The sequence below is a fragment of the Oryctolagus cuniculus genome, chromosome 12 (assembly GCF_051225735.1).
Source record: "Oryctolagus cuniculus isolate XC-2025 breed Fujian yellow rabbit chromosome 12, ASM5122573v1, whole genome shotgun sequence".
In the NCBI taxonomy this organism is placed as follows: domain Eukaryota; kingdom Metazoa; phylum Chordata; class Mammalia; order Lagomorpha; family Leporidae; genus Oryctolagus; species Oryctolagus cuniculus.
In genome coordinates, this window is record NC_142878.1 from 76347463 (window position 1) to 76374816 (window position 27354).

Here is a 27354-nt window from a genome sequence, read left to right on the forward strand (position 1 = left end):
CTTCCACTTTCACAAACAGCAGCTGATTGTTCCAAGCGAGGCCACTTCTATTGTACTTGTACAGCCCTTCTTAAAATCCACATCATTTGCATTGTGAAATGTGCAGCTACAAACAATGTTTTTAATGCATGACTTATAAATGATTTAGAAATGGATCCCATTCATCATATATAGGCATTTTGGAAGTAAAGGGAATATTTGTAGGAAAATCATTAATAAAATTAATTTGAAATATTGGTCAACTTAATAGAATAAACTTACGTAGTACCAGATAAAACTCGTACAAAATTAATCACATATCAAGAGCAGAGGTAGGGGAAGACTAAAAGGCAGCTCAGACATGTGAGATGGGTAGGAGGAGTTACAGCCCTCAGTTCAATTCTATTAGCTCAATATAGTAGCCAAGAGTTGATCACTTCGCTGATCAATAGCTTAAGTCTCTTCCCAATCTTAGAGTCACTATTAATAAAAAAAAAATTCTTTCTATGGCCTTGGAAGAAAGAGGTAGAAGTAAATACTAATGCTAACAGCAGATCACAAAAGGTAGCAATATACTTTAAGTCAGGGAGACATAATCGACAGATTGACTTTAAGTGATAGCACCAAATCTGTAAATGAAGACATTGTCATTTGAACAGATCTCAAATCAGTTAACAAAGTGGTTTATTTCTGGACAGATGGCTTATCAAGAAAACCTATCCAGCTAGAGCGCTGTGTACATATACCCCTACTTTTAACCATATCTATTGAGATAATCAAATTATAGGACTTGATTATATTTGAATAACTAAAGCTGCATTCTACATCAGATTTCAGGTTTCCTTTGTTTTCAATGTGGACTCAAAACTGGAAAAATCATGTAGAGATGCCAAAATTAAATCGGGTATATAAATTTAAAATGAATCTTAATGAAGAATGGGATGGGAGAGGTAGTAGGAAGTAGGATGGTTTGGTGGAAGGGCGTGTATGGGGGGAAGAACCACTATAATCTGAAAATTGTATCTATGAAATTTACATTAAAAGCTCTCTATAAAATAGGTATCTAATCTTTATATCAAAGCAGTAACTTTTATAGACAGTCAAGATGACTTAACATTAGACTTAAGTGTTTGCCATTGCATTGCAACTATAATCTGATACAGAATATTCTCTGGGTGGCATTTTGTAGTATAAATTTAAGGGTGATATTTTTCAATTTGTAAGGAAACTTTCCAATGTTGCAAAGAGCATTGTTTTAATATTATCTAGATATATATAGTATTTAAATACACAATACAGAGGATCAAGATACTGACTAGACTAAGGGGGAAAAATCTGTCTATAGCCAACTTCTGTAGATGAATAGTACAGGTAGATACTGAACCAATTTGGGGGGAAATAAATATGAAGAAACTGTTTTTAAACCCTGCTTTACTCCTCTCAGGAATACAGAAACTCCTGCTTTGCATGATGTTTGAGGGATGGGCTGCTTTGCTAACACTGATAAGCAAGAAAGTACTGCACTTTTAGATGGGTCCAAGGCACAAGGCATCAAATGAATGAAACAGCTAACAAGGTTTCCTAAGAATTAAAAAGAGAAGCAACAATCAAATTCAATTGCAGTTAAATGGGAACATCTCAAGGTCAGGTCTGCAATGTGTAGCTCAAAGTTACACAAGCATCTCCTCAAATCTATTTGTGCTAACAGATAGTCTCCATAAAGGAGACTCCATGGCTTGGTTTCTGAATGGAAAATAAAATTCCTTGCTAGTGAGCACTCAAAAAATATTAAAGGAAAAATATAAGTTGATTACAGAGATGGACTTACAAATTCCCAGGGAAGGAATGCAGTGGAATAAGGAGCAACTATAGAAAAGCTGGTTTTCAATCTAAGCTCCACTCCCAGTAGCTTGATCTTAGACATGTCATTTTACTTTCCCAGTCTCAGTTCTCTCCTTTATAAGATGAATGAGTTGGACCAGTCACTCTGATGCCTTTCAGCTCTGAAATTCAAATATTCTCCCAGTGATGAATCCAAAAATCGACCAACCACTCAGTCTACCGCTGAACAGGAGACTGAGAGGGTAAGTGGCCAGTATACCATTCTTGGAAATAAAGACTTCGGAACTTTCTCTGAATTAAGACAGATAAGTATTTCCCCTCAAGAGGACTGACTTCTTCTTGGCCTCACTTCCCCAGGCAATAAGGTTTTCCATGATTGTCAAATGAACGACAGGGTTATGAAGCAATGTGGTGTATCTGTGGAATTGTATTCTTCAGAATCCAAATCTGACAAGGATAACCATCACAGTCCTAAGTCTTCCTCTTCCCTTTATACCTAAGGATGAAGTCACTTTGTCTTGGACAAGTTCGACTTGTAAAACAGTCATCAGATTATCTGAACTCAGACTGAAATGGACTATGGCAGCATGGGATGGGGAGCATCTGACAAAGGAAGAACGGGCAGGTTTGGAAGGAGGAAAGGCTAGGAACGGGGAAATGCACAACTGTTCTCCCTGCCCCTGCATTATTTCCTCACTCCAGACTTGGATCCTTCTGTTACTAAATTCTGCCAAGACTGCTTGATAGTCCCCTTTCTAGCACCATTTCCTTGTAAGCTGTATGCTAAGGAGAGAGGTTAGTAAGTAGATAGTCCTCTTTAAAAAAAAAAAAAATCAGTCAAAATAGTTCCAGGACTTTGGTCTTTGAATATTGAATAAATTCAGAGTAGAAATAACTCAGGGAAACAGTACTTACTGTTATTTATATTTATAATTTGGTAAAGAATATACTGAAAGTAAACTGATCAACTCTGCAAGCTCAATCCTAGCTTTCCATGTCATAGAGACCATTTAAGAAGGGGACTTAGGAACAGCTTACTCAGAGGACTCCATCACTACAGGGAAGTATAGATGATAGAGGAGTACTAAGAATGCATTGAAAATAACTCTAGTGTTGATCATGCAATTTATGTATTATAAAAGTCATTTCAGTTTTCTCGTAAGGCCTAAATCCTATGGTAAATACAGAAATGCACTCATTTTAGCTATGGTTCCAGAGTTCAACAACATAAGTTGAAGGAAGGCTAGATCTCAAAGAAAACAAATAGATCCCCCTGTGTTGATAAATTGAAGAGTCAGCAGAGGGAGAATTCTTAATAGGAATTTACTAGTAAAGTTCCCAGTTTGTATTTCAAAAATTTAGAAAAAGGTCAGGAAAAACAAAAGACCTTTCAATCAAAAGAGCATCAAGCTAGCATTTGAGATGAGAGATAAACATGATTTATATATGAACTTCAGATAAGGATTCACAGTATCGGACAACTTAAATCACAGCAAAGTCTACGGTTATCCTTAAGGAAAGGCACCAGACACACTGCTCTCCTGAATCACTGGGAGACAAGACTGTCAAATGGCCCTAGCACTGGAATTTGTAAGAGCAGCAACCTCTCTGCAGGCCAAACCGAAGACAATGCCATCAGTGTGGGGAGAGTGGCTGGCAGGCAGTCTCATATTCCCCCCGATAGCTGTCTCTATCTCCAGGGAAAATGTTTATCTCAGATGGTTAGTCAAGTGTCAGAGCTCTGCCATCTCCCAGATAGGAAATGGGAAATGAGGAAATCAAATTATCAGGATTACGCTTTCGTTTCCCAGTTCTTTGTCAACATTAAGAAGGATGTAAAGAAAAGGTCCAAGTTGCCATATTTTGTATCATTAGGTTTTGCTACTGTGAATGATTTATTTTTATTTGAGTGGTATCAAAATGGTATGTCAGTGTACTTGCTGATGTAGAAGGGAAAAATGCTTGGATGTTGATAATGCACTTTACCACTGTGTTAGAATATACATCACTCACACCCCTCATCCCACACGATCATGAAAACCAAACGCAGGAAAGCATGGGCGGTGTAGCAGCATCGGCTGTTGTGTTATGGCCACATACAAAATGTGTCTACTCATTCAAAAGTACTAATTTTGTTGGGAGATGAATAGAAAGATACCTTCTCAAGTTCTCAAGTAGTTACTCAATCAATATTTGGATGACCATCTCTTAGAGATGGTTACCTATTATGTAGAAATGACCTGGATAAATAGTAATGGAGTCCTACATTGATGCTAGCAAGCCTGTAACAACTCTAAATCAAGGATAAGAGAAACACATTTTTATAAACATTTGCTAATAAAAAATTAGTAACTAATGAGACTTATAGAAAGGTACATTTCACACCAGAGATGTTATCATAAATGGAGAACTAAAATAGAAAATAACGGATAAGAGGATTTTTATACAGGACAGTGTGCTAGATTACTGTAAAATACTCTTATGTTTGTGGGGACTGGTGCTGTCACATAGGTTAACCTGCCACCTGCAATGCAGGCACTGATTTGTGCCCCAGCTGCTCCGTTTCTGATCCAGCTCCCTACTAATGTGCTTGGGAAAGCAGAAAATGGCTCAAGTACTTGGGCCCCTGCACCCATGTGGGAGACCCAAATGAAGCTCATGGCTCTTGGCTTTGGCCTGGCCCAGCCCTAGCTGTTGCAGTCATTTGGGGACTGAACCAGTGTATGGAAGATTCTTTCCCTCCCCCCATAGCTGTCTTTCAAATATATGAATAACTCATATTAAGGTGCTTAAGAACGGTTGTGAAGCTGATGTAATCACCTGATTTTTGACACTACAGACTGTCTCTGCCATTCCACTCCATCTCCTTAACTCCAAATACTCACACACAAAACCACAAAACAGAGGGGCTGGGTTGTGGCTTGGCACATCAAGTCGCTACCTGTGACACCAGGATTCCATATCTGAGTAGTGCTTAGACTCCTGGCTGTTTTGCCTCCAATCTGGCTCCCTGCTAAATGCATCTGGGAAAGAGGATGATGGCCTAAGTACTTGGGACCCTGCACCCATGTTGGAGACCAGGATGGAGTTGCAGGCTCCTGGCTTTGGCCTGGCCCAGCCCTGTCATTGCAGCCACTTTCTCACCTCCAGTTACTCCAGCCCCTCCAGATTAATGATACTCATCCCCTACTTTCCATTTCCAGAGTCCTTCTATTTTAATAGGTGTCTCCCTCTAATCATGCTTTAATATGGGACAAGCCATAGTCCAAAAACTAAGGTCTGCTGTAGCTCTTCTGCAAAAAATCGCGTAATGGCTTCTATTCAGTCAGTAGTGGAGGATTCTGCAAGAATGGATTTTAAGACAGTATCAGCCGGGCCGGCGCCACGGCTCACTAGGCTAATCATCCACCTTGCGGCGCCAGCACACCGGGTTCTAGTTCCGGTCGGGGCGCCGGATTCTGTCCCGGTTGCCCCTCTTCCAGGCCAGCTCTCTGCTGTGGCCCGGGAGTGCAGTGGAGGATGGCCCAAGTGCTTGGGCCCTGCACCCCATGGGAGACCAGGAGAAGCACCTGGCTCCTGCCATCGGATCAGCGCGGTGCGCCGGCCACAGCACACTGGCCGCGGCGGCCATTGGAGGGTGAACCAATGGCAAAGGAAGACCTTTCTCTCTGTGTCTCTCTCACTGTCCACTCTGCCTGTCAAAAAAAAAAAAAAAGTATCAGCCTACACTCGGATTTCTCACTGGTTGCTACCCCTCACAATTCTAGTTGTGGGGACATGTCATTGATTTTCTGCATCAATGCCTTTGAACACATTGCCTGTGTCAATACTGTCTCTGTCCCCAATTGCCAATTCTTTTTCACCAAAATATCTATTCTTCAGTGAAGACTTGGCTCAAACACCATCTTTTCTGTGACCTACCAGTGAACATCTCTCTCCTGTTCCATCTTCATTAAGCACCTTCTTTGGTCTGTTTATCCCATTTTTGGATATTAATTGGGAATAGACATTTAAGACACATCTTGAAACTGGGAAGCTCATGGACAACTTTGACTTTCTTCAATGGAACCTTGGGTACAACAATCAAAAGTCTAGCCTAGGTGCCGGTGCTGTGCAGTAGTGGGTAAACCTGCCACCTGCAGTGCTGGCATTCCATATGGATGCTGGTTTGAGTCGTGGCTGCTCTTTCAATCCAGCTCCCTGCTAATGTGCCTGGTAAAGCAGCAGAGAGTGGCCCAAATACTTTGGACCCTGCCTGCACATGGGAGACCCGGATGAAGCTGCTGGCATCAGCCTGGCCCAGCCTTAGCTGTTGTGGCCATTTGCGGAGTGAACCAGCAGTTGGAAGATGTTTCTTCTCCCACCCAACTCTGCCTTTCAAATCCTTTTTTGCAGTTTTTAAAAATTTTTTAAACAAGTCCTGTTTGTTTGAAAGGCAAAGTTAGAGAGGCAGAGGCAGAGAGAGGTCTTCCATCCTCTGGTTCATTCCCCAAATAGCTGCAACAGCCGGAGCTGATCCGATCCGAAGCCAAGAACCAGGAACCCATATGGGGTGCTGGCACTTCAGGGGGTGGCCTTAACCACTATGTCACAGCGCTGGCCTCCAATTAACTTAAATAAAAGGGCCAGCGCTGTGGCACAGTAAGTTAATCCTCTACCTGTGACACCAGTATCACACATGGGTGCCTATTCTAGTCCCGGCTGCTCCTCTTCTGATTCAGCTCTCTGCTATGCTGGGAAAAGCAGCAGAAGATGGCCCAAGCACTTTTGCCCCTGCACCTGGGTGGAAGACCTGGAAGAAGCTCCTGGCTTCAGATCAGCCCAGCTCTGGCCACTGCAGCCATTTGCGGAGTGAACCAATGGATGGAAGACCTTTTGTCTTTCCCCCTCACTGTCTAGATTTTTATTTATATGACAGTTACAGTCCAGAAAAGTCGGAAAGCTGACCCAGAATGTCAGTTTCTATTATCCTTAGCTTACATCAGATAGTTGGAAATTCATAGGCAGTATTCTTGTTCCATGTACATGATGAGTTGAATAGTTACAGGACAGCCTATTTCTGGGCAGTGATGGCTAAGACAGTCTACTTTTTCTGTATTGAATGCTTAGGTAATCATTGGGTAGACTATACTGAGCAAGATCTCTAGGCCAAAGCACCATTAATACAACACTCACTTCCTTATCCTTCAAAGTCCTTTATAACAGATTACATTTATCCCCTACCATAGAAGGGAAAATGTACTGATTTCCACTCTTTCCTTTACTCTCATAAATCATAAAGTTAAATTTACTCTAGGGATTTTATTTCTCTGAACTCAATGTACAGGCATAAAACAAATTTTGTTCTCACAGGACATTCCATTTTTGTTTCATTAATTCAGGGAAAGGGTCACTCAATTTTTAAAGCATTTGGTTTGATCTTTGCTATGATTCATGCTATCTAACATCCAGACACTCCATGCTCTGCAATGTATCTGAGATATAAAATGTGTCTCCATGGACCCCATAATGGTGGTGCCTTCAGATAAAGTGCTCAAAAGTAACAGTGTGTGCTCAGGAGTCTAAGCAAGAGGACCAGAAACAAAATAGACTGATCTGGTATTTAAACAATTGTTTTGACTAAATTCCAAGATAAGGTTCTTTCTCTTCCTATGAAAGGCAAAATACTTGACTGGGGCTAGGTAATGGGGATACTTTAAAAGTTTTTAATCAGATGAATAGGCTTGAATTCCTACTCATTCTCACTGGAACATTTTTATTCTATGTTCAAATACTTGATATTTCTTTCTACAGAGGGAAGTAATAAAAACTTTATTAATGTAATAAAGAAATCAAGATGATTTGCCATAATTTAACTAGATAAAATGAATTCTTTTGATCTTAATGTAAGAATAGACCATGATCTCTAAAGGAATACTGATTTGTGGAAATGTGATTTTTACATAATGGAACCATTTACACTTAACATTTAATTATATTAAATAATGATTCTGATGACTCTATTGGCTCATGTTCTTCTTGTCTATAAATTCTTTCCAGGGAACAGTTACTTGAAAGATTTCCTTATTCCATTGCTATTGAGGGGCTGTTTCTCTCCTTTTATGGCCAAAATTCTACTTTCCATGCTGGGTATCTGCAGGGAACAAGGATCATCAGCCTTTGCATAGAACTTTTTCTCTTCATGAATTAAAGATCACTTAGATTTATTCCTCCAAAACAAATAGAGAGGTTAGTTTGCCAGATTATGGTTATTTTGTTGCAAAACTCTAAAGGTCTTCAGTGGGGGTACCAAACCAGGCACATCACGGTTGGAGCCTGCACAACCGCAGCTCAAGGAAGCAGTTATTCCCAGGGCTCTTACTTCCTACAGCACACAAGTTGTCCAACTAGGATGCATTCAGTGCAGTTAGAGAAGGGAGGTAAACAAAATGCGTGAGAAATCCATTTCATTGAAGAAAAAAAATCTAAAACACAGATCAAACTGGGCTTCCTCCAAGACTAAACTGCCCCTACCCCCAAATCCCCTCATGCAGTAGAACAGAATCTGAGATTCCAACCCACAGAAGGCACCAGCCCTGGCCTCCAGTCAGCCAGCTAGTTATCCATGGAAGTGGCTCAAGGCTGACACTCAGATTGACTGGTTCACACTAATTTACTTCACACAGATTCCATTTATCTCCTAGAAGATCCCCTGGCAGCAGCTTATAATGGCATATCCTAGGATGCCTGCCTGCATGCGTTTTTAAAGCAGCAGTGCTTGATGAATCGGAGTCCAGAAAACAGTTCACAGATTGAGGAGTAGGTGCAATCAGAAAACATCAAGAGGCACAGCTGGGACTTGGTAGCTTGCTTGACTGGCTGGAGCAGCTGAGCATTAACTGTGTCTGCTTTTCTGCTGCCTGTTCACCATCACTGGGACAAATCAGAGCCACCCTTTTTCTTTTACCACTTGCCCTCCAAAAAAAGAAAAGAAAGTGCATCAACAACCAAGTAGCAGGTGCAGCTGTAGAGAAAACTAATTTGACCATTTAACCTTTACTCTTTAAATACTATGATATTGCTGATCTTGGCAAAACTGCAGCTAATAGTTCCAAGGTTAACATACTAGATAGTTAGACTAGGCAAATGTAGTTAGGAAGAAAACTCAAATTTATTTTTTACTACCATGAAGTCAGAAGTGTTGGTTGAGCTGATAAAATCATGGGACTAAGGTGACCATCTAAGAAAGGGACTGTGACTTGATGCTTTCTCTCCTGGGTCTACCCTGGAGCTTGGGGAAAGGCAGAAAACTGTTTATCAAATGAGCAAGTGAATAGATGAATTTATAAACAAGTCTTTATTCTCTACTTGAATTTTAGAAGTGCCATGGACTACTGACTAGCAATGTGTTCAGTTTCCAACGAGAAAACTGAGATCTTGTAATAGCACTAAACTAATGGCATTAGACAATAACAATTCAGTGGCAAATCTACCAAAGCAGTGACAAAGCACATTTAGTACTTAGAAGGTTAAACACTGGGCTGCATAGCGGTTGATGGAAAAAGTAGGATTAAGGCTTTTTGCATGAGATTTGACATGATCGTGTTGTCTGCCTGCTGCTTTAAGCTTTGAAAAACAGCTGGGATCATCTTCTTATAAGCTCCAATTCAAAGATGTTTAAGCAGTCCCCAATCCAATTAAACAGAGGTAAATAGAAGGAAGAATTGTACAGAGTACAATCATCATGTTTTTTCTTAATGAAAAACAGTATAATTGTGGGTTACACAGCTCCTTAATCTCACATTAAATCTAACAGATTGCTGATTTATACTGAGCATGAAGTCCAAGCTTTTTATATTGGTGTGCTTAATTTTAGGCCATTATCCTTTATTATGTGACTTGTAATCCTTAAAGCCAACGATTCTGTCTGGATATTTGGCAAGGATTGTACTTGGTAATACAGGGATTCTGCTTCTAACAGTGATGGTTTAATGGAATGATATAGTATAATTAGATGTTCAAAGAATTACATATACTGCCTTCTTTTCCTAATTGGCTGATTTCTTGTGTTTCCTTCAAACATTATTTAAGATCTCTATTCAGTTTTGGCAATTCTGTTAAAGGACAGCTTTCACAAATGACAGACAAGTCGCTTATTGTTATGGAAATTTAGCTATGTTATTAGGATACCCAATTAGAATAAAATCCTGGCTCATCCACACACTGGGTGACCTTGATCGAGTTAACATTCCTGTGTCTCATTGTCCACATCTACAAAATAGTAATAACGAGGGTGTCTATAGGATACATAGAAATGTTACAGGTGAATGAGGGAAAACATGCTGAGTACTGAACTTACTGGCTAGATGCAGAAGGCCTAATAAACTCACTATTACTATTACTACTCTATTTGCCTATAGGTGAGTGTAAGATGCTAGCTGTCAGATCAAGGCATTTTATTGTATTTTACTAGCAATATAAGAACATTTTAAAAACCTCTGACCTGATAACAATTTAAGAAATCTGTTACATTACCTTCATTTGGGATTGTAGAAAATAGTGTTAGTGGCTCCCTTTTAATAGTCTAAGAAGGTAGGAGGATTTATATCTAATATTAATAATCAAATAATCCTGGTCATAGTAATCTGTAGATTATCTCCTTATCAAGAGTTCTGAACATGAAAGGCAGTGAAGATAATTTCTGACAACACTGACCAGATAACGTAGACCATATTTGAAGGCTAGTTATTAGCTTATTTTTGCTAATAAATTAAATGGATATTAAACTGAATCGCATTGATGACATGTTGATAGCCTTTAGAAATATAGCAATAACCTTTATGAAAAAGTTAATTTGGGTTTGAAAGTTTAAAGTATCACATGCACAATAAAATTTCAGATTATGGATGCAATTAAATCATAACCTTTTAAGTGAACCAGTTACTGGTTCTTATTTGAAAGTAAGAACAGATTTTGCACCCTCTTTTGCAGAGGTCCTTGACTACTGGACATTTTACCGGCTTCCATTCATACATTAGGCTTTACAAAATGCTAGCACTGAAATTAGAAGTCTAAACCTGTTCAGTTTTATCAAAGACAGAATTATTACTGGAGGGTGGTCACTGGATGTAGTACACAGCACAAACATAGAAATAGTGGCTTGCAGGGCTGGCACCATGGCTCACTTGGTTAATCCTCCACCTGTGGTGCCAGCACACCATATGGGTGCTGGTTCTAGTCCCAGCTGCTCCTCTTCCAGTCCAGCTCTCTGCTGTGGCCTGGGAAGGCAGTGGAGCATGGCCCAAGCGCTTGGGCCCCTGCACCCACATGGGAGACCAGGAGGAAGCACCATGCTCCTTGCTTCGGGTCGGTGCAGCGCTGGCCATAGCAGCTATTTGGGAATGAACCAATGGAAGGAAGACCTTTCTGTCCCTCTCAGTGTAACTCTACCTGTCAAAATCTTTTAAATTGTGTAGCACATCTTTAAACATACTTTTAGACTGGACAAGTGGTGACAAATTCTTTTATGGAAGGTCTTCATTTCACTTTAATTCATAAATGAGAGCTTTGCAGGGTACAGCATTCTGGGTTGACAGTTTCTTTTCTCTTAGGACTTGGACTATATCTCGCTATCCTCTCCTAGCCTGTAGGATGTCTGAGAAGTCAGTGAGTCAAATTGGAGATCCTCTGAAAGTAACCTGGCATTTCTCGTGCACATTTTAGAATCTTTTCTTCTACTCTGGAGAGTCTGACTACATTGTGTCAAGGTGAAGATCTTTTCTGGTCATGTCTATTAGGAGTTCTATGTGCTTCCTGTACTTGGATGTCCCCTTCTGTCTCAAATCAGAAAGTTTTCTGAAATTACTTCAATAAAAGGCATCTAATTTTTTCCCTTTCCATACTTTCAAGGAACTCCTAGGACCTGTATTTTGGGTCATTTGATAGTATTCCATAAATCTCCAACACTGGTTTTTAATTTTCTCATTTCTCGTTTTTGGTCCGAGTGTAAAATTCCCAGAGATTTGTCTTCTCTTTTTCTGCATCACTGAGTCTGTTAAGCTTTCCATTGCATTTTTTAATCAATTCTTCATTTTCAACATTTAACTTTGACTTCTCTTTAAAAGTTCAGTTTCATGGGAAAAATAGCGATTCATGTCACTATGGATTTAGTGAATTTGCTTCTCATTACCTCTAATCCTATGATCAAAATTTTTAATTCCACTTCTGGAATTTCTTCAATCTCTTCATTTTCTCATTACAGTATTGAAGTGTTGTGCTCCTTTGGAGGAGTCATGTTCTCCTTGTTTCTTGAGTTGCTGTGTTTACTTTCGGGCATTTGTGGAGGTACTTTATCTTCTCCCCAGTGACTGCTTTTAACTGTTTTTTGATAAGTAGTAAATTATTTTCAGTAAAAATAGGCCAGATCAAGAGATCACTTTTACTGGGGTATACAATCTGCTGGAAAGATGATGGCACACAGAATCGATCAGTATCATGGGGCATCTTAAACAGATACAGCACTTGAACTTGCCTCCATAGCGACAGGAAGTGGCTGTAAAATTATGATAGTACAATATGTGCTAGTTAATCCTGTACAGTCCAAATCACAGCATGCACAGTAAAATTGATCTGTTAAATATGAGTGCGAATAAGGGAGATGTACAGTTCGGCACATGCTCAATTGGACTTACCCCTAAGGGTAAAGCTAGGAACTTGCCATGGGACTCCAAATCCCATTAGGTTGGCAAGTACCAATGCCACCTTACTAAAGTGATCATAACTGATCATAAAGATAGGATTAAGTGTCAAAGGGATCACATAAACAAGACCAGTGTCTGCTAATAATATAGAATTAAAGGAAGGAACGATCCAGCATGGGAAGCAGGATACACAGACTCATAGAATGACAAATCCCTAAACAGCACTCTGGCCTCAATCAGCCCTTAAGGCATTCGGATCTGGCTAAAAAGCCCATGAGTGTATTTCAGGCATGGAAAGCCAAGACACTGTGGCAAAAAATGACCTAAATGAAAGATTTCTGTGAGATCCCAGTGGAAAGAATGGGCCATCAAAGAAGGAGGTACCTTTCTCTGAAGGGAGGAGAGAACTCCCACTTTGATTAGGGCCTCGTCTAAATAAGGTCAGAGTTTCCATAGCTCATGACAAGAGCCTCTGGTGATTACTGATGCCATAAACAAGAGTGTCAATTGTTAAATCAACTACTGGAATCGCTGTGCACTTACTCCCCATGTAGGATCTCTGTCCTTAATGGGTTGCACTATGAGAATTAATGGTAACACTAATCTTCATACAGTACTTTATTCTTTGTGTGGTTGCAAACTGTTAATCTCTACTTAGTATATACTAAGTTGATCTTCTGTATATAAAGATAATTAAAAATGAATCTTGATGTGAATGGGATGGGAGAAGGGAGTAGGAGATGGGATGGTTTGTGGGTCAGAGGGAGGTTGTAGGGGGGAAGAACTGCTATAATCCAAAAGTGGTACTTTTGAAATTTATATTTCAATAGAAAACTTAATATGAATATGTACAATAAATGTTAACTTTGCAATAGATTTCTATATAGGAATAAATGGAAAAATAGACTATGTCAATATTACACATATTCATGATATACCCTTAGTTTACCAACATTTTTGGGTAGTACATTTTTGCTTTGTTTTATCAAATTCTCAGAAATCCTTGAAAAACTCAATGTGAGTGGACCTGCATGTTTCAGACCCATGTTCAAGTGTTAGCTGCATGGTGTTATGGCAATAGTTTGGCCATCACTGAGGAAATTCAAAGGATGCTCTTTAGTACTCTCAGCCATGAAAGAAATTTGGAGAGTATTCTGGGGGAATGGAGGCATTGCAGTTGGAGGAGAAAGTCCAAGTGTTGGGAGGACTGGGAAGGCTTTAGGAAACAAACGGAAATCTATTCAATTCTGATGGACATTGAAAAGTGGCACTCCTAAGTTTTTCATAAAATCCCAAGATTGTTAATGTCATGGATAGCAAGATCCTTTATCTCCAGGAGAGCATACAGGCTCTTTCCCTTACTCTGCCGGAACTCCCAGTATTCCTCAGGGATGACACTTTCTTTGCCAGGCTGAGCATCGTCTGCCATTCTTGGATGATGGGGAGCTCTCGGGAGTATGCTGTGTCTCTGGGGCCACGTACGGTTTATTGCTTATTTCCAGACGTATATTATTGGGATGATATTAGAAAACCTGTACTTATATTTTCACCTATATTGGCACAAAAATGCATTAATGAACTGCATTCTCTGTACTTCACTTTGGAAAGGACACTTCACGCACACACGCAGCCTTCCTGTGATGTGCTCAAACACATGGAAAGTAATGAACTCCCCATTGGATGTGATGCACTTAATCTGGTCATAGGATCTACGAAGGGCTCCTGGTATCTAGCCCCAATCTTCACCACTGGGGCTTAAATAGATCACACTGCCACCTTTATTCTTGAGACTTGCAGTTCCTTTTGTCTCATACCTTGGAACGGACATACAGCTTTGTGCTGGCATCCCAGAATGCCTAAATGATACTGTCAGCAATGCAGCACTCTCTTGGTCAGCATCCTTACCTTTGAAGTCAAGGTGTTGGAAGAGCTCTGTCGCTTGCCTTTGGCACCATTCACTGGCCGCTGTCTGTCGTTGATAGGCTCGCACAATTCTTCAAAATTTCTATTACTCAAAAAAATTGCCTCTTATCTTTTGCAACAGCTGCAATTAATTGAAGTACTGTGTCTGCACATCTTATTGGTGATGTGAAATGGGTGTATTTACCTAATGCGAGTCTGTAGTGGAGGAACTCCTGCTCCCTGCACGAGCCTGTTGAAGTACAGTGCGTTGGACATGGCCAGTGTAGCCATGTATCACAGCAGCTTATTCACCATGGGATCAGCCAGGTCATTGGTTTTAAAAGTGAAAAAGCCAGTGTTTTATTGGAGTTTGTGTCAATGGGGAGCCCTCTGACCTTGGCACTGTGGGGAGCAACTTGGACTGGACTAAGTTACTGGAATTAAGACTTATTCTATGCATCTGCTCTCCCACAATATGGCGCTGAGAAGGGAGAAACAGCTTCTACACAGCTGCCTCCAGTTCAACCAATAGACTGTAGGACCTGCTCCTGATTGGAGGAGAGCAGCGTACTCGGCGTGTGGGTAGCAGAGTTGGGATTGGTGGAAGAGGACTATAAAGGAGGAGAGAGACAACATGCACCAGGAACATCTAAGAGGAACACCTGTGCAGCCCCCGAGAGAGCCGGCCGGCGGTGTGCCGCTCCCCTGTGGAAGTGGGGAAAGTGGCTAGGGGGAACCGCCCTTCCACGGAGGTGGGAGGGACGGTAGCCAACCCGGGAAGAACCAGCAGCAAACCTGGGAAGGGCCGAGCAGACAAAAGAGCAACACAGGGTCCTGTGTCGTTCCTCCACGAAGAGGGGGAGCGACAGGCACTCTGCTGGAGCTCAGAAGAGCTCCTGTGGCAGAAGTGGGTGCTGGTGCAGCAGGGTCTGCTTGGAGAAGCTTCCACAGATCTTGGCCACCTGGTGGCTGGCAAGGATCATGCACTCTGCCACTGTCTTATGGATTTGCAGGGGCTGCCTGGGGATGAGGTCCAGAATGTTCTCATCAAACTGCACATAACCTCAATGCCTTCTAGTTCTAGGGTGTGGGGAGCAACTCAGACTAGACTAAGTTACTGGAATTAAGACTTATTCTATGCATCTGCTCTCCCACAATATGGCGCTGAGAAGGGAGTAAACAACTTCTACGCAGCTGCCTCTCGCCAACTTGAGTGATGACCTGCAGGAGCTGATCCTGCTCCTGATTGGAGGAGAGCAGCATGCTCGGTGTGTGCGTAGCAGAGTTGGGATTGGTGGAAGAGGACTATAAAGGAGGAGAGAGACAACATGCACCAGGAACATCTATCTGAAGGAACATCAGAGCAGCCCCCGAGAGAGCCAGCCGGCGGTGTGCCACTCCCCTGTGGAAGTGGGGAAAGTGGCAGGGGGGCCCGCCCCTCCACAGAGGTGGAGGGACGGCAGCCAACCCGGGAAGGACCAGCAGCAAACCCGGGAAGGGCCGAGCAGACGAAAGAACAACACAGGGTCCTGTGTCGTTCCTCCACGAAGAGGGGGAGCGACATAGGGCACCGCCAAGATCTCGCTGAGCCCGGAAGTGGTGAGCTAGGTCTGTTGACTTTACAATTGCCCACGTTAGCTTCTCCAGCCTACCCTCTTTGCCCTTTTCATCTATGTCTTGGAATCCAGGGATGTCATCAGCGATGCTCAAGTTTCCATCTAGGAGCGCCTGAGCTGTTTTGTAGAACAGTTTGTATGCAGAATGAATACTAGATCTTCCATACCAGACATTCTTAATTTCATAAGAAGTCATATCAAGTTCCCACATGATGCTCACAGCATACCTGTCAACACCTCCCAGCAGAGAACACAAATTGGAGCTGTGGATGGAGGGCAGGCAGTACATGGTGCCCCTGCCCTGGCTTCATTATCCAGGTAAGAGTTGGGCTTCAAAGAGTACATTAGATCAGCTGTATGTATGCCTAGCTCCAGGCTCCCACTGCTTAGGGTGCACACAGCACATTGTCCATGTCTTCACATCCCTTCTGGTGGATGGTAAACACCAGATGGGTTTTCTGCGAGTCTCTCCATTCTCGTTCCTCTTCAGGATTCCCACTCCAAGGGTTTTCTGGGGGTATTGACTGGCTTCTCACCCATCTGGGCTTCAGAGAAAGGCTGCACAGAAATGTTTTCTGCCAGGATCACCTTGATTTCCCCTTCCAGGACATGCCATCTGGGTATAGCAACTTGTCCCAGCAATCGATGCGTATGATAGCCCTGAAATATTGATGCTTTTCAGTTTGTTTGCTGATTGAAATTTGGGGATTCTGTACTCCCAGGATGCAACCAGGAATTTGTTTTCCTGCTGTAACAGTGTGTGTGTTCATAAGATGGGAATGTCGCTTCGTAATCCCATTTATGCTTCTGAATAGTGCCCACCATGTGGCCTGCGGGAATAGGTTCGTTGGTGGCCTCACATTCTGTGGCTATTTCTCCAGTGTGATTTAGGGTATACTTTAACTGCTACCCTGTCTCCGTGGATCGAGCTGCTCTGGGCATTCATTCAGTAGATCAAGATCTTGAAATCCAGTCTTGAGTGACGGTTGCCAGCTTCCTGCAGGCGGACAAAAGCTGCTGCTTTTACTGTCTACTTACATTCACGATTCCCTTAATATACTGTCCAGATTTGATCCCAGCTTCTAACACATCTGGGGGAAGATACTCCTTGTAATTCAGTCCTGTAGACTGCAACCTTTGGAGTTCTTCCTCCTGTTGGGTTTCGTTGATGGAATCGCAAAACTTGTTCAAATAATTGAACGTCCTCCCAAGTACTCCTTCAGTCTTGTCTTCGTGTTCCTTACCAGCGTCTGCCACCATGACAATGGGCGTCTTCTGGCAGTGGTGGTGATACCAGACAGCCGCAGAGTAGACAGTCCTGGTCTGCCAGTCTCTCCGGAGCTTGCGCTTTTCCCGAGAGAGGCAGCCTGAGAGCTGGTACTCATTGGTAAAGAGGACTCGTTCACGGCACGCATGCTTGAGGGGGTTCTGCAGCTTGTTAGAGTACCTGCACCCTCTTCTCCAGTGTGGAGCTCTGGACATCAAACATGCCTTAACGGCCTCATCCTCAGGGCCGAGGGCCCGAGGCTGGCATCCATCAATTCTGTGGCTCATCCTGCAGCTTCTTAGGGATCCTGGAGGTTTGAAAACTGGTTTTCTAAAAGTGATGGCGTTTATCTTGGGACTATGCCTCTGTGGACTAGAGGAGTGTGGGTTCTTTTGGTGAAAACCCAGAGGGGTGTAATGGGTGTGGCCAGAGAGCTCTGATCCGTCCTCCAGGGTAAGAGGAGTGTCCTATGTGACTTGACGCTCAAATTGGGCATGGTAAATCTTATCAGACAGGAGGATTAATCTGCTGTTGGTGTAGCCACACACACCACCTCTTCTCCAAGGAGACCAATGCCTGTTCACTAGCCCCAGTGGGTATAATGCTCATTCACACTGCCACCAGAACCACACAAAGAATCCATGCAATTTTCAGTGTGAGCATGCATCCCATAGCAATAACCCGCACCGGGAATTGGGGAGCCTTGAACCTGTAGAGCTGCCCACAGTGACTCAGCCACACCCTTCCCCTTCAGATGCAGCCTCAGTGTTTTCACAGTCCCAACACAAAAGGCTCCCACAGTCATGAGCACCCAGGCCCCTGTCAATTCTCCCAGCCAGCTACAGGCATCTCGACTCGGCTGGTTGTTGGGCACACAGATTTGAGGTTGCCCTGGGTCTTACTACTGCTGTTCCCCTTACTCTTTTTTTTTTTTTTTTTTTTTTTTTTGACAGGCAGAGTGGACAGTGAGAGAGAGAGAGAGACAGAGAGAAAGGTCTTCCTTTGCCGTTGGTTCACCCTCCAATGGCCGCCGCGGCCGGCGCGCTGCGGCCGGCGCACCGCGCTGATCCGATGGCAGGAGCCAGGAGCCAGGTGCTTTTCCTGGTCTCCCATGGGGTGCAGGGCCCAAGCACCTGGGCCATCCTCCACTGCACTCCCTGGCCACAGCAGAGAGCTGGCCTGGAAGAGGGGCAACCGGGACAGAATCCGGCGCCCCGACCGGGACTAGAACCCGGTGTGCCGGCGCCGCTAGGCGGAGGGTTAGCCTAGTGAGCCGCGGCGCCGGCCTGTTCCCCTTACTCTTACACATTGCAAATCAAAAACAATCAGATCACTGCATGGATCTGATTGTATAAAAGCAGTTGAAAGGACAGAATTAGAAACTTGGTGATGGAAAGGTCTTAGCAAGTGCATGTAGATATAAAGTAGTATCTTGCTTTTGGTCTTTATAACACATACTGCATGAAAACTGAATTTACTGACAAAAGCAATATCTCAAATTGAAATGAATTTCAAAGTGGCAATATTATAAAGGTTAAGTTACGCATAAAGGAAAGATCTTCAGATAATTCTAATAATACTTCACCTTAAAAAATGAAAGAGTAACTTGCCCAATACATTTCAAGGAAAGGAAAACACTGAAGGAAGGAGAAAACTTCTACTTTGCTTATGGCCCTGTCTAAATACTGATGGAGTTTGTGGTCTCAAAAGGCTTCCATGGCCTTGGCAGCTCATGACAAGAGCCTCAGCTGATCACTGATGTCAAAAACAAGAGTTAATCGTTAAATCAACAGGAATCACTGTGAACTTAATCCCCATGTTGGACCTCTGTAGTTAACGAGGTGTACTATGAGAATTAATGCTAAAAGTTTCTTCAAACTGTACTTTATACTTCGTGTGTCTCTCTGGGTGCTAACAGTTAATCTCGACTTAGTATAGAGTTTATTTTCTGTATATAAAGATAATTAAAAATGAATCTTAATGAAGAACAGGATGGGAGAGGGAGTAGGAGAGGGATGGTTTGTGGGTGGGAGGGTGGTTATGGGGGGAAGAGCTGCTATAATCCAAAAGATTTTCAAAAGTTTTCTATAAAAAGAATCAGAGTGGGGGTGGGAGGGCGTAACGGCGGGAGAAAACACTATATTCCTAAAAGCTGTACATATGAAATTTGTATTCATTAAATAAAAACCTTCAAAGAGCTAAATATTTATACTCCAGAACTAACACTAAATTATGACTATAAAAACATGGCTATATTTGCAATTAAACTATTAACTCACTGAAATGAAGGAAATCAGAAAGATAGGAAGAATACACAAGTTGTATACATTTTAAGTATTGGAGTGGAATGATATTTCAAATTATATGCTGGGAGACAAGAAAATATTTCGAATAGATTCAGTTCAATAGTGCTCATAGTGGAATACAAACTGGAAATGGCATAAAGATTTTAGAACAACAACAAAAAAAACTTAACCAAATACACCTCCACCAAAAAGGCAGATTTTTCAGGAAAATCAAAGATGGGAAAGCATGTATAGCTTCATATATCTGTATGTACAAACTTGACATTATCAACACATTTTAATTAATCTATTGGAAGAAAAGATGAGACTGGTTAACAGTAAAATCTGACCTTATGTTGCATAAGACAGAGTTAAGAAAGATTTATATAAATAAAACAACTGTCAAAATACTATTGAACAAAGCATAATGCAAACCAAACATTAGAAGAAGACAGTATTTCATGATATTAAAGGCTATAATCACAATGTATTTCACGGCCTACATCTGCACATAACACTTTAACAAAGCTGAGACTACAGGAAAATCAAAAACAAACTAAGTAACTGATAGGGACAAAATAAAAACTGAGTACTGAGAAAACCTAAAGTAAACCAGAAAGGTAAATCTAATAAACTTTAAATGCCAATAACAGAGGGCATACCTATTTTTGAAGGTACATGAAACATTCACCAAAATTGATTAAATCTTAAGTCTAGGGCAACCTCACACCCTAATATTTCAAAGAATAGAACCAACAGATATTCTTGAATTAAAATAAAAATTTTTTCTACCTGGAAATTTCAAAACACACTGCAAAATAAAAGGGAAACTCAAAATTGCAAAACTTTGTCAAAAGTATGACAATACAGAATTCATGAAATACAATCAACCTAATTATGAAAGGGTATTTTATAATACTAAAAACCTAATAAAAGTAAAAATGACCTAAAGAGCCAACCCAAAAAGGCAAATAAAGAACAGTAAAAGAAACCAAGAGGAAAGAATTACTGTTTTCCCTATCATTCTTTATTAAAACAGAACCAAGACAGGAATACAAAAGGTGCTTTTAATAAAATAAGACTTGGACTGGGGCCTGCACTGTGGTGTAGCAGGTAAAGCCGGTGCCGGTTTGAGTCCCGGCTGCTCAACTTCCCATGCAGCTCTCTTCTATGGCCTGGGAAAGCAGTAGAAGATGACCCAAACCCTTGGACCCCTGCACCCACATAGGAGACATGGAAGAAGCTCCTGGCTCCTGGTTTTGGATTGACACAGCTCTGGCCATTGCAGCTAATTGGAGTGAACCAGCAAATGGAAGATATCTTTCTATGCTTCTCCTTTTCTGTGTAACTGACTTGCAAATACATAAATAAATCCTTTAGGTTTGTTGGTCTTTTTTTTTAATCAGCATGTCTAATGAAGCGAAAAGTCACAAATATCTAAGATTAAAAATGAAAGAGCTTTTTTACCTTTTTTTTTTTTTTTGACAGGCAGAGTGGACAGTGAGAGACAGAGAGACAGAGAGAAAGGTCTTCCTTTGCCGTTGGTTCACCCTCCAATGTCCGCCGTGGCCAGTGCGCTGCAGCCAGCACACCGCGCTGATCCGATGGCAGGAGCCAGGTGCTTCTCCTGGTCTCCCATGGGGTGCAGAGCCCAAGTACTTGGGCCATCCTCCACTGCACTCCCGGGCCATAGCAGAGAGCTGGCCTGGAAGAGGGGCAACCGGGACAGAATCCGGCGCCCCGACCGGAACTAGAACCCGGTGTGCCGGTGCCGCAAGGCGGAGGATTAGCCTAGTGAGCTGCAGCGCCAGCCCTAAAAATTAAAGCCTCATCCTGACTCCAAGGCAGAAGCAGGGCTACTCCACCGTCCTCCCCCCCCCCCCTTCACCTGTATTTGTCAGAGTAGTCAAAGCCATGGAGGCCAGGGCAGGAACACTGGGCTCTGCAGTGAGCTGATGGGATACTCTTTTTTTTTTTTTTTTTTTTTGACAGGCAGAGTGGACAGTGAGAGAGAGAAACAGAGAGAAAGGTCTTCCTTTACCGTTGGTTCACCCTCCAATGGCCGCTGCGGCCAGTGCGCTGCGGCCGGCACACCGCGCTGATCCGATGGCAGCAGCCAGGAGCCAGGTGCTTTTCCTGGTTTCCCATGGGGTACAGGGCCCAAGCACCTGGGCCATCCTCCACTGCACTCCCTGGCCACAGCAGAGAGCTGGCCTGGAAGAGGGGCAACCGGGACAGAATCCGGCGCCCCGACCGGGACTAGAACCTGGTGTGCCGGCGCCACAAGGGGAGGATTAGCCTAGTGAGCCTTGGCGATGTGAATGGAAGGGGAGAGGGAGTGGGAAAGGGGAGGGTTGTGGGTGGGAGGGACGCTATGGGGGGGAAGCCATTGTAATCCATAAGCTGTACTTTGGAAATTTATATTCATTAAATAAAAGTTTAAAACAAAAAATGAAAGATAGTAGGATGAACTATAAAGAGAAGAAATTTCAGAGTCAAGTGTTAAACTCTATACAAATTAGTTTGAAAACCTAAATTTTCTGGAAAACTTAGCAGTGATGAAAAGGGTAAATGGGTAATTACTACACTTGAAATAGGGGAAAAAATGTCATTTGACAAAATTCAACACCTATTTTTGTACTAAAATGGGATTCTTGGATATTTATCTGCTATGATAAATATGTATGGCTCAGCTCCAAAACCAACACTGTACTTATTTTAAATAATACTGACTTTTCCATGAAAATAAGGAAAAAACGAGGGTGGATATTCATTATTTCAAACTATGTAACATTGAGTTGGAAGTATGCATCAATGCAATTAAGCCAAAATGGAAACAGATGGAGGTACAGTTCCTAGGAAAGAAAGTTTCACTTCTTCCTGAGGATGAAACATATCTAGAAAAGCCCTCAGCCCCAATTAGTGGAAAAACCATTGCAAGCAAAAAGGTAACTTAATCAGGTAGCATGGTATATAAATTGGTTTTCAAAAATGCAAGCAAACTGTTAGATAAAATAACATGAAATTTCCAAAACGGCATCTCAAACTTTCAAGCACTCTTAGAATACACAAAGATAAATTGAACAAATGGTAAGAATTGTCTCACTTGCTCAAGGTTTTTCCTTACAAGAGTAACTGAATATCTAATACTGAGTTTACTATGATATTAAACAGCAAAGAACAAGAAGGAACAAGTGGAGAGATGTTAAGTCATGGACATCCCGCTTTAAGGGAAGAACGTGGCCTTAGATTCAAACCCATGGTTCAGTAGACTACACTGAATGTGCAGTCTCTCAAGAATGGTAATGATCAAATGAAAGAATTATTTATACACAGATATGGATATAGTTTTTAAACATCAAATCTAAAAATATTTTCAACAAGAATTTAGCAATGATTTTTATCAAATGAGTTAAATGATTATTTCATGCCTTAATATTGCAGAATAATTGAAATGGTACTCTTAGAGTATCAGTCATTCCATAAGCAATGAGTGCTAATGGGTGACAAGTCCTGAATGAAGCACTGGGTGCAGAACAGGATCAATGCATTGTGTATGCATCAGGTTTCAGGGTCTTTAAGAGCTGAATATTGACCATATACATGAAGGATGCTGACCACAGGAGGAAACACAGAACACCTCCCAAAATTTTTTTGTATGAAGAATTGCACTAGCCTCTTACTGTTACCATGTCTGGAATGAATGAATTTTATCCACTTATTCTGCCTTTGCTTCCTCAGCTTTAAGTTCTGCACCTTGGAAGAGATTAATTCATTGGATGAGCTACAGGCACCTGCCAACTGCTTGACCATACTGTGGTAATGACAGAGGGATCGATCTGGTGGTAGGTGCTTCAGGCATGCTTTTGGCATCTGAAGTAGGAGGACAAGCTAATTTATTGTCTCTGCAGGAATGCACAAAAGAAAACTGAGGTGCTTTCATGACAGCAACAGATGTTGGGCAACAACAAAAAAGACATGGCACTGAATGTTAAAGGTTGATGTGACAAGCTGCACAACTTCTTTGTAATTGACCATTTGGATTTGCCTGTTAAAAGCCTTGACTATGAGGCTTTTCATGGCCATCAGCTCTGCTTACTCCCTATAGTAATTTACAGCTATACTCTCATTATCTCCTACCTATCCCTTCCTTTCTTTGACTAAAGTAGTATATGGAAGCACTGAACCACACTCCTGACCTTTCGTCTAAAGACATTTGTGTGCAGGTAACTTTCCTAGATAAAACGTCTTACAGGGAAGGGAACAGTCAGAGCTACCTCTCTCCCAGTGAATACAAGGAGCAGGCCTGATGCGAGGACTGGAGTCCAAGATGCAGCACAGTTAGTTTCCATCATAAGCTGGGCTTGACACTGCTGTGGTGCATCTGGACCACATGCAGAATTTTTGGCTGACTTCAAAGAAAGTGATTTTGGGGGGAGAGAGAGAGCCACCAAAAGGAAATAGCAAAGCATTAATATTTGATAAGTTCCATTTACTAATTCATAAAGGCAGTGGGAATTGGGGTGAGGTTAAAAAGTAAAAGCTGAGGGAACTACCTGTAGTGAATGCTAATGGTTTTCTGCTCATGTCATAAACTGTCTTTTTGAGGGGGGAAAAGTATAGCTTCCTTGTAAAACATTACATATTGCCACTGTATAAGATTTTTTTCAAGTAATCCTGGCTACTTAGAGTAAGATCTCTGTTAAAAGGGGCTTATAAGCCAAGTAGTTGGAGGAAAAAACATTTTGGAGCTCTGTCAGATTAGCATAGACAATGAAGAAAATACTGCTAACGTTTTCTCTTGTTCATCTTAATATCAACACAAAACGCTGGGAGTGAAAGGCAAGAAGGTATAGTAAAAACAGGAAATTTAGGAGAACCCATAGCTTTGCCCCATGTATAAAGAACACAAAAATGGGCATGTGTAACCTAATGCTTACACATCAGTTAATGGGGCTGAGACACGGTGAGTTAAACTGTTGATAAAAAATTCCAGCATCCCACATGGGAGTGCCAGTTAGTCCTAATCCACTTTTGACCTAGCTTCCTGTTAATACATGTAATAAGGCAGCAGAATAAGGCCCAAGTGCTTGGATGCCTGCCACCTATGTGCAACACCAGGATGGAGTTTGTGGTTCCTGGCTTCAACATGGCCCAGACTTGGCTGTTGTGGCCATTTTGGAAATGAACCAGCAGATGGAGGATCTCTCTATCATTCACTTTCAAATAAGTGAAAAAATTCTCAATCAATTAAGATATATGCCTCATGTCATAGTGTCTGAGTTTGATGCCTACCGTGAGTTCCAGATGCTAGCTTCCTACCAATTCACACATGGAAGGCAGCACTAATAGCTTAAGTAATTGGGTCCCTGTCACCCACATCGGAGACCTGGATTGAGTTCTAAGCTCAGCTTCAGCCCTTGAGGAGTAGACTCTTTGAACCAACAGAGCTCTTTTTGTCTTTCAAATAAAAGGAAACTTATTTTTTAAAAAGAATTCAAGCTTCTATGTAAGAACTCTTTGAAGCAATTAAGTATTGACAACATTTATCTGTTCCGGTACTTTTTATCTCTTTAGTGTTAGGCATTCCACAATATGCATATTTTGGAGATCCTGGTCCTGATACTGTGCAAGGTGCTGAGCAGAAGAAAGAAGAACGAAAGGCAGGTTGATGCACTCAGATTTTACTGTCTAACAGGCAAGAGACTTTGAACAGGCAGGTACCATCCTGTGTTGAATGTCAGATGACAATAGAGCTGTTTTGGAACATGTTGCTAGTGGATGTTATACCACATGTTTCCTGAGTAAACTAGAATATAGCACAAAAGCTCTGTTTGAAAACCAATTAATTATCAGAGATACCTATATTCAGAAACATATAAAGATACTTCACATACACTGCATTCTTCAATCCTTAAAACAATCCCATCAACTAGGTTCATATTTTTCCATTACTGATAAGAAAATTCAAATGCAAAGAAAATAATATATCCTTGTACACACAAACTAAACGCCAATGCTGTAAAACAACTTCAAAAACAGGGAGATGTGAAGAGTTCTGTCAGAAGGACATTAGACTGATAAAGGCCATCTTTAGTAGGAGCACATTAATGGTTGATTAAGCTGAAGTCATACATTTCAGGCCTTGGTTTCATAGGAAGACAAAAGTTGACTTTTGTTGTCTTTCAGTGCCCAGCTATCTAATACATATACTCAGGGGCAGGTGTTTGGAGTGGTTACAACTTGAGATACCTGAAAACCCTATCAGAGTGAGTGGGTTGGATTCCTAGCTCTGCTTCCAATGACTGCAGCTTCCTGCTAATGTGTACTATGGGAGGTAGCAGGAAATGGCTGAAGTATCTGGTCACTGCCACCCACATGGGTGACATTCATGGCTCTAGACTTCAGCCTGGCCTAGCCCTAAGCTGCTAGAGTTATCTGTGCAATAAAGCAGTGAATGGGAGAGCTCCCCCTGACTATACCAGCTTTTGTCTCTCTGCCCCTGTGTCTTTGAAATATATAAAGATACTTTAAGTGATGAAAATCCATACTATATTCCCAAATTAAAATCCCTGGACCCTGGACCCAGATGTAGGTTCCAGGATTTCTGAGTTGCCTTGTCTGTCCATATGTAGATATTTGCTTTTCTTCTCCTCCATGCAGATACTTTAATGGGTAAATGTTGCTTCCTCCTTAGTAACATAAGCTCCACAAATCAGAAGTTCACTTAAATCAGAAAAGTCTAACTAATTCATTCATTTACTGAACCATGCTTGGTGGCAAGCACTATGATATGTGTGGAAGAAACAATCCATGACTTATGGTTGCTGCTGCTTCTATGAAGTCTTGACCAAGGATTAGCAAACCTTCTCTTAAAGGTCAAAGCATTAAATGTTTTAGACTCATAGGTCATGCACTTTCTATCATAACCACCAAACTTTGCAGTTAAGTTATGAAAACAATTTCAGACAATACATAAATGAATGAGTTTAGCTGTGTTCCAACAAAACTTTTCACAAACACAGCATGCTGGATTTGACCCAGGGGCCCATGGATTGCTCTTGATCACTCATGGTGATGCATGAAGCCATCAGCTGAGTCCCGGTGTCCACAGGACAGCGATGGTCACATTATTGATAGCTATTCAGAGCCTCTGAGCCTCATTTTCTGAAATCTCTCCAACATTCTATCTACTAAGGACTGAATTACTCATAACATACTCTGCCTTCCCTTAAAGCCCCAGTCAGTTATCCACCACCTTGGTCCAATGGAGGAAAATGTGTTTAGCTTCCTTTACAGAGAATGAATTGGGAAATGGACAGAGACTTTCTGTATATAAATTCCTATTGGATAAATAGCACTCCATTTAGGACAGCTATAAATGGAGAAAAGGGAATAACAGTGTCATTAATTCAATAGTTATATCTACTATGTGACAGGTTCCAAAATACAGATCTTAGAGTGGAAAACAAGATGCACATGATCTCCATCACCTATAATCCTTACAATCTCACCAGGAGCCATAACATCATCTAATAAAGGAGAAATGAGGCAGGTATTGGGGTGCAATGGGTAAATCTGCCACCTGTGAGGCCGACATCCCATATGGGGGCTGGTTCGAGTCTCAACTGTTCCACTTCCAATCCAGCTCTGTGCAATTGTGTCTGGGAAAAACAATGGAAGGAGGTGGGCTCCTGCCACTCATGAGGGAGAACCCAATGAAGCTCTCCACTTCAGCCTGACCCAGTGCCAGTTGTTGCAGCCACTCAGGGAGTGAATCAGCA

The 27354-nt window shown here is 41.8% G+C and overlaps 1 protein-coding gene and 1 pseudogene across 3 annotated transcripts in view; both read right to left on the reverse strand.

The window, feature by feature from the left end:
• Positions 1-27354, reverse strand: part of WDR72 (WD repeat domain 72) — a 243257-nt gene that overhangs the window by 14353 nt on the left and 201550 nt on the right. The gene's annotated exons all lie outside the window — the stretch shown is intronic.
• On the reverse strand, positions 14047-17572 carry LOC138844578 (DIS3-like exonuclease 1; annotated as a pseudogene).